Raw genomic sequence first — 8,531 nt, 5'->3', positions numbered from 1 at the left:
TAGATAGATAGATAGATAGATAGATAGATAGATAGATAGATAGATAGATAGATAGATAGATAGATAGATAGATAGATAGATAGATAGATAGATAGATCGATCGATAGAAATGTATTTAGTTGTCATTACTGTTTTCTTACGTCATCAAATTTAAACAGGTGACAAATTTTTAACAACTTAAGCTTTTTTTAAAATATACTTTAATTTTAAATAAAAACAAATAAAGGAACTGAAACTCAAGAAAATATATTATTTGTTTATTTTTTCTAATACCTCAAGTATTCGAGAAAAAAACCTTAAACTTTTAAACACATACAAATATAATTGATAATAATATTTTGTGTTGTTTTATTAGATAACAAAATAAATTATTTAATAAAATCAACAATTAAAACAAAAAAGAACCAAATACTTAAACTTGTTTAAGTGCTAAACAAATACTCCTACATTAGAAAAGAACACAACTTTGTAGTAATAATACTTACAGAAAAACTAGAGAAATTTTCCAAAAAAGAAAAATTTATTATAAGGAAGTGGTATTTTGTATAATAAAGCATTAGATAAAAAACTTACTTAATAAATTTGATTAAAAAAAATCATGAGAATATTAAAATAAATAAACAAAACTTCTTCAAGTGACAACTTATCTTCAATGATAAAGTGTTGCCACATGTGTGCTAAAACAAAGTATGTCTTAAACAGCTGTTGCCATATATTTAACTTTAACGCACAGAGTTGGAAATAAGAAATATTTTGATAATTTGTGGCAAAGACACATTTTAACTATTTCGGTTTATTATTTCTCCTTAATTTGTACACAATTATTAAATATATATGCAGTTTGTTGGCGTTTAATTAAAACACTTAAATAAAATATATTAAAATAATTTTAACAAATAAACAAAAACTATATACATTCCATATAAATAATATCTAAAAAAAAATCCTTAATAAAACTTAAAATTTTTAAAATGAAGAAAAAGCACTTAAAAAATTTCCCTCCTTTTAATATAATTTACCTTGAAATGAACATAATGAAAATCTTTTGTAAAGTAAATTGATGACAAGAGGTTTTTAATTGCAGCTAAATAAAAATTTGCATAAATTTCAATTAAGCATCTAAATGTTTGAAAAAAATTCAGAATAATTTAAGGGAATTGCTCTAAAAAAGCAAAAAATAACAACAAAAACATTAGTTATTAAATAATATTTGTTATTTTTTATCAGACCAAATGTTTAAGCTTTTTAGCAGAAAAAAACATTTTATTTAAAATTTAATTTATTTTTGTAACTGACAAAAATGCGTTAATTGCGCTAGACAACAACGCCCTCTAATGTAATATTAAAGTGTTTGAAATAAAAGCTTTTAATCTATTACTGAATAAAGCTTTTTCAATTCTCTTTTATAAATAAGTCAATAATACTCTTTATACAGTGCCAGCAAAATGTTATGAAACACTTGAAAAATATCGAAAAATAAAAATACCATAGATTAATTACTGTAGGGCTGTGTTTAGAAAATACAAATTATTATAAATTAATACCCAAAAGTATTTAAAATATTATAAAGAATAATAAATAAAACAAAATGTCTGCTGTTAAACGTTGGATTTATCGTCATGCTCATTCTTCTTCCTCCTCCTCGTCGTCATCCTCTTCGAAAAATCAACGTGGCCGCAGTCAATCCTTAGATGTTCAAGCTTTGGAACGAAGCGGCATACGCAGCATAATGCAAAGTGTAATTAATGTTTTGATTTTCTTTTCTTTTAATTTTATTTATATGTGTTTTTTATTTTAATATTAAATTTTAATTATTTTTATTTACAGCGTGCAGCGGCGCATCAACAACAGTTGGCAGTACAAAGTGAGTACAATTTTTTTTCTTCTAAATTTTATAAAATTTTGTTTTTGTAACAATGTGCAAGTACCAATTTAAATTTTAACATTTTGAGCAAAACATTTACGGATTTGTGTTTTTTAAAGAAAATGTAAAAGTTTTGAAAATTAAATCAGAAAAACTTTTTCTGACAGTGTGACAAACCGAAATTGTGTTGAGATAGATGAACTATGTATTACCGATACGAAAGTGTAATTTTAAAGTAATTTAAAAAGTAAGTAAGTAAGTAAGTAATTAAGTAAGTATGTAAGTAAGGAAGTAAGTAAGTAAGTAAGTAAGTAAGTAAGTAAGTAAGTAAGTAAGTAAGTAAGTAAGTAAGTAAGTAATTAAGTAAGTTAGTAAGTAAGTATGTATGTATGTATGTATGTATGTATGTATGTATGTAAGTAAGTACGTAATTAAGTAAGTAAGTAAGTAATTAAGTAAATAAGTTAGTAAGTAAGTAACCCATTAAGTTATTTAAATTACATTTGCGATATTCGTACAACTACTAGAGAAATGATTGTTTTAATATTTTTCTACTTAAACTTTGATATGTTTTAAACAGTGTCATTCAGTACCCCTCACCTCCAAAAAGCGTACTTAGTGAAACATTGTTAACAATCATAATCGTTTTTGAAACGACTCTTCTTCTTCTTTCGGTTAATGCTGGCAACTGCATATAACTTATAACTTCTTCACATTCCCGTTCGTTTTCACTAGCAACCGCTTTTTTTAATAAATGACCTACATTTTCCCCAATTTTTATCTGTGGTTTGTGAAATTGCATGTTTTTGTTTACAATTATAAACCATTAATAATTATTTACTTCATTATTCTTCCCTATATTTCGTTCAGTGTAGTTTGTTATTTACTGAATGCCTATATTTTCATAGATTTTCTCTCTCGGTTTGTTTATATTTCATTTAGAAACCGTTATGTTAACAACACTTTTTTTCTTGGTTTTGCCATCAGTTTGGCAACACCGGCAAAATTGTTTAGCTTTTTTATTTAAAGGGTTCGTTTATGCTCAAATTGCACTAATCAACCGCTATTTTCCCCTTCATACACTGATTTTCTCTCTTACATTCAAACTTTTACTTTCAGTAGCTGTTTTTCTATTACACACAGTTTTTATTTACTATTTGGCAAATACTAGAAATTTATATTATTGACTCGCTATTTTCTTAATATTTAAAATATTTTGAAAACATTCCTCGTACTAATAAAAAATTGCAATAATTTTATTATTTATGACACAAGATGGCGCTTAAATGTTTTTATATAAAAATAAAACAATGATGTTGACAATAACAGCTGAGAGTGGGCAGCAGCATCAGTTAGGCAATAAACATGAATACATTATTCTTCTTCTTTACACTATTACATGAGTGAGTGTTTTAAGTTGCCAGATTATGTTTAATGAAAATAGAAGTAGAATTTTACTTTTTACATATAAAAAGGAGAAAACGGGTTTAATACTTTGTTTACAAATACAAAAATGTCAACAATTGTCATTTTGTCGCTATACTTTAAACTGTCATAAACTAAAACGAATAGTTTAGCTTTAAAAAATATTTTAAAATTAAATTAAATGCACTTGTTTAAGAAAATAATAAAAACAAACAATAAAACGTGATCATTTCTGAATTTGTTTTTTTTAATGCCTTGCTCACTAAATTGTTTATTTAGTGGTAAACAGTAGCTAGCATTTTGTATTTATTTTTTATATTTTTTATAATTATTTATAAATTCTTTAATTTGTTTGTTCTTTTTTGTAATGAGAAGAAAAGTATTATTTGAAATGTTGAGGAAAAAATAAGACAATGTTGGCATTAGTAGATTGTTTAGGAGTCCTACTAAAGAAAGTAAAAGGTCCGTTTAATAAAAAAAATTATGACTAATTGCAATTTTAAATTGTTAGAGAGAAAGAAACATAATGACAATGAAAACGTGGTTTCTAACCTTACCTTCAAGGAAGAAATTCTTAAAATTATATCTTTAAGTAAATTGTGGAAATATTACTTACTTACTTACTTACTTACTTACTTACTTACTAAAATATTTAACAACCGAGTCAACTAAGAACTTTTGTTTTGTAACACAAATTCCTTTCTGACAACTTTTCAATTCAAAATTGTAAGTTTTCATTTTTATAAGGCATTTTTCTGCCACGGTTGTAAAATCTGACAACCTTGTATCACAGTTTATATTAAGGCGGACGTCCACACTAGGCGTCTTCGCGTCAAACAATTATCTGCTTTTCATAGTTACTTTACATTCTACGTTTCAACTTATTTGTTCTTCCAGCAACACTGCTTCTCAGTCTAGTATGGCAACTCTCATTTTCGTTTGTTTATTTCTTGCTTACGTTTACGTATGATTGTTAAATTACTCATACGTAAATTGAAGTAAAATAACGTAGTTTAGCGTTACAAATTAAATAGTTTCTTTGAACATTTCATAAGATGTTACAAACAAATATTATGTGTAAACAACTTGTAGGGTATTTTTTATGATACGTGGGCGGTTTTTTGATGGGGAGACTGTTGATTCGTGCCTTGTTAAGTGTTAATTTTTCAAATCGCAATACAATTATTTGTTGAGAAGTTTGTCTATATGCTAAAACAAATAACAAGTAAACAAACTAATAAATTGTTAAAAGAATTATTATAGTAAATTATATTTTAAGGAAATTATGATTGTTTGGCAAAACTACGTATTTAAGTGGTTGTTTTAAAATTCTTTACAGAATTTTTTGTTTCTAAAAATATTTTCGTTGTTATTTTCGACAACTATTTTGTATTGAATAGTTCTTTTAATATACTTTTTTTAAATTAACTCCATAATTTATTAAATAGTTTTCTCTTACATCATGAATTAATGTGATAACGATGTCAATAACTGTGATAGGCCTAACTGTCTTTTAATCATCACCTTCCTTTAGCTTTGCAAGAAATTCTCTCATTCATACATAAACAGACAAAAAAAGTAATTATTTTTTTTAGATTCTTCTTCTTTTTTATTATTTCTCACAAAGTTGTTTTTGTTTCATATTTAAACCAGACGTTTTGTTGTTTTGTGATCAGAGTTTCTGTTGTTTTTTTTTTTTGTTTAATACTTATTCCTTTACTCCTTTATACTCCTGTTGTAAATACTAACCTTGTATTGACCTTGAAATAAAAAGTATTGCGCATTTTGACAAATTAATATGTGTGTGAAACACTCTCGCGCTCTTAAACACACACAGTAATACAACAACAAAAATTCTACAGCAAAAAAATGCATTTCTTTGTTTTGTTGTTGTGTTTGTTTTTATTTTAATGCAGAATGAATGAATGTTATTCTTTACATGTCGCAACTGATTATGTTTTGTTGTTGCTGCTGCTATTTGATTTTTTTCTGCTTTGTTTATATCCAGTAAGAAGAAGCAGAAATTGCGATTTTTTTGCTGCAAGGGTTTCCTGATGTGCAAAAAAACGCTGTATTTATTTTTTGCAATTTTTTCAAATATTAATATAATGATTCGACTGTACGTGCTGTTTTTAATGCATTTTGTTGTTATATGTATGCATTAGCATTAGTATTTTGTTATTTATTTTTATGCTTAAAAAAGGGGGAGATATTATGATGCATGAGATTTTTTGTAAAAATCAAATATTTTACAAATATTCGATAATAAAATAAGGGTTCGTTTTCTTGTTCACAAATATGTAGAATTTAATATTTCATTTAAAGATTTTAGATAAAGCTTAAAAAAGCTGTTATGCAAACTTTTTTCAAAGAAAAAATACAGGGTAGATAGATAGATAGATAGATAGATAGATAAATAGATAGATAGATAGATAGATAGATAGATAGATAGATAGATAGATAGATAGATAGATAGATAGATAGATAGATAGATAGATAGATAGATAGATAGATAGATAGATAGATAGATAGATAGATAGATAGATAGATTGCATCACTTGTAAATAGTAAAAACATCATAATTATCATCACTGTTTTATGTCAAATGGTGATGCCAGACATTGCAATGATTATAACTTTTGCAAAAAATCTGCAAACATTTAACAAAATAACAAATTAAATCTTACAGGATTTAATTATTAAATTAAAATTAAATTTATAAAAAATTGTTAAGGCTGTCTAAATAATATTTGCATATTTTTAATTTCCCTCTTTTTGGAAGACAATTCTTTATTTTATAGTATTTGTTTATTTCAACCTTCAAAATACCCGACCTTAACCAACTGTAGCTATATTGGCAATTTGTGGTATTTTAAGGTTTTACATGTATAATCTCTAGTATAATAAATATGACGCCATAGAATTTTTTGTTTTTATTATTTTGTGAGGGTGTGTCCTTCATAACATTTTGCCTTTTCCTTACTATTATAAGAATCTGACAATTGTTAAAAATAAACACAGAATATCTTATTTATTACTAAAAAGCCTAAAAACAATACCTTCCTTACTAGAAATGCTTAATAATTTTTATACTAGAATTTTGTTTTAAGGTCTATTTTTATTTTAAAGGTGTATGATATGTTGTTGTTGTTTATTGGAAACAGGGCCAAAACCGCAAAAAAAACATACACACCCTTATAATAAATGGTATTTAGGCATGTTTTTTAACATGTTCACATTGTGGCTGAAATGAACAATAGGAAAAGCATTAACAAAAATCTAACATAGCTATACATACTCGTACTAGAACCCTGACAGAAGCAGAGGGGCTAACATGCTCTGCTCTCGAACATAAACAAAACAATTTTCTAGCCGGCACGAGATAAATGTAAATGGAGTACGTGCCAAGTGTAACGTAAAAACAAATACTAGATGGGTTTTTCTTCTACCAGAATTGTAGCAAAAGAATGTAGCACAAAAACATGTAAACGTAATGCTCACTCTCACTCTCTCAGGCCTTAGAGATTTGCTCACTCTTTTCAGGGAATTTCGTCAACCCTTATAGAAGTTTCGTAGAAATTCTACGAAATAAAATGTACAATTTTATTCATTGATGACTTTATGACAAAATTATTGTAGTTTCCGTAAAATGTTTACAAGATTTTACTGGAAGTAGGCAAAACATTAGTTCTACTCCCTCTCTCTTTTATTTATTTATATGGTCAAATCTATGGAATAGTCTATATGTGGCCTATTGAGTAGATTATGAACAAGACTTTGGACTAGACTGTTGGCTGATCATACACTGGTCTATTGAACCTTTGACTTTGTGGACAAGACTATTAACTGGTCTAATGTCTAGGCAATGAACTAGTTTATTTACAAGATAATGAACTAATCTATTGACTACCCTTGGTTACTTCTATTCTAGACTAGTCCTACTCTTCTTTTGACTATCTATTAATATCGTTTATTGATTCGGGATTGACTTGTACATCAACTCGTCTATTGACATGTCTAGTCTATTCACTAGATTATGAACTAATATATTGACAACTATTTGGTTACTCGTTCTCGTCTATCCATATACTCATTACTTCGACTAATCTATTCGTCCTACTCGTCTATTGACTGGTCCTTCTAGTCGTCTATCTATATACCAACTCGTCTATTCACTAGTTCAAATAATCTATTCGTCCTACTCGTCTATTGATTGGTCCTACTAGCCTATTGACTCGTCTATTCACTAAATCGACTAATCTATTTGTCCTACTCGTCTATTGACTGGTCCTACTTGTCTATTGACTGGTCCTAATTGTCTATTGACTAGTCTGTTAACTCGTCCATTGACTTGATCATTATTTTATCTAGTTTATTGATTAGATTATGAACTAATCTATTGACTACCCTTTGGTTACTACTACTTTTCAATTGACTAGCCCCCCTCCTCTACTGACTAAACGGACTCGTCTTTTGACTAGTCCATTAACTATAATTGACCCTCTATTGAGGTATCTATTAAGTTGTCCATGTTATGTTCTATTAGCTACTTCATGGACTATTCTATGAACTATTCTATCTACAAGTCTATTAACCAGTATGACTAGTCAATGAAAATGTCTTAACTAGTCTATGAACTAATATTTTGATTAGTATAATGTGTAGTTTATGAACTCGTCTATTAACTAGTCGTTTAATTAGTCTATGATTTAGTCCCTTAACACGTCCGCTGTATTTTTTTATGTCAAAAATACTAATTTAATACTTAACATTCCCAAGCCTGTTCTCTTAAACAACTATTGACAATCTTACAGTTATTAACATGTGTTTGAAAGTTTGATTACAATCTCGACCTCAAACCACAAGCGGCTTAATTTTGTCGATTTAACACTAGCTTTTACTTAAAATTTAATATTAATCTTTTAAAATAACAATAAATCGATTTTACTTCTGCTAAAAGTGGTTGTGTCGTTCTAATTGTAATCATGCTGTTTATCATTCTAATTACTCACACGCAGTTATTTTGTTTAAAAAAGTTGTGCAATTTAAAAGTAAATAAAATAAAGTACATAATACCAATAAATACAAAATGTAATTGTTAAAAAAAGTTTTATAAATATAAATAAACAAATATGTAAATAAGGAAATTAATTATAAGTTAAAGAAAATAGCAAAACCACAAGCACAAGTTGTAAACATATTGACAGCAAAACCACTGCACTGTGGGGTAAATTACTTAAAA

This window comes from Lucilia cuprina, chromosome 4 (assembly GCF_022045245.1).
Source record: "Lucilia cuprina isolate Lc7/37 chromosome 4, ASM2204524v1, whole genome shotgun sequence".
NCBI classification, from domain to species: domain Eukaryota; kingdom Metazoa; phylum Arthropoda; class Insecta; order Diptera; family Calliphoridae; genus Lucilia; species Lucilia cuprina.
This window is presented reverse-complemented; position numbering follows the sequence as displayed.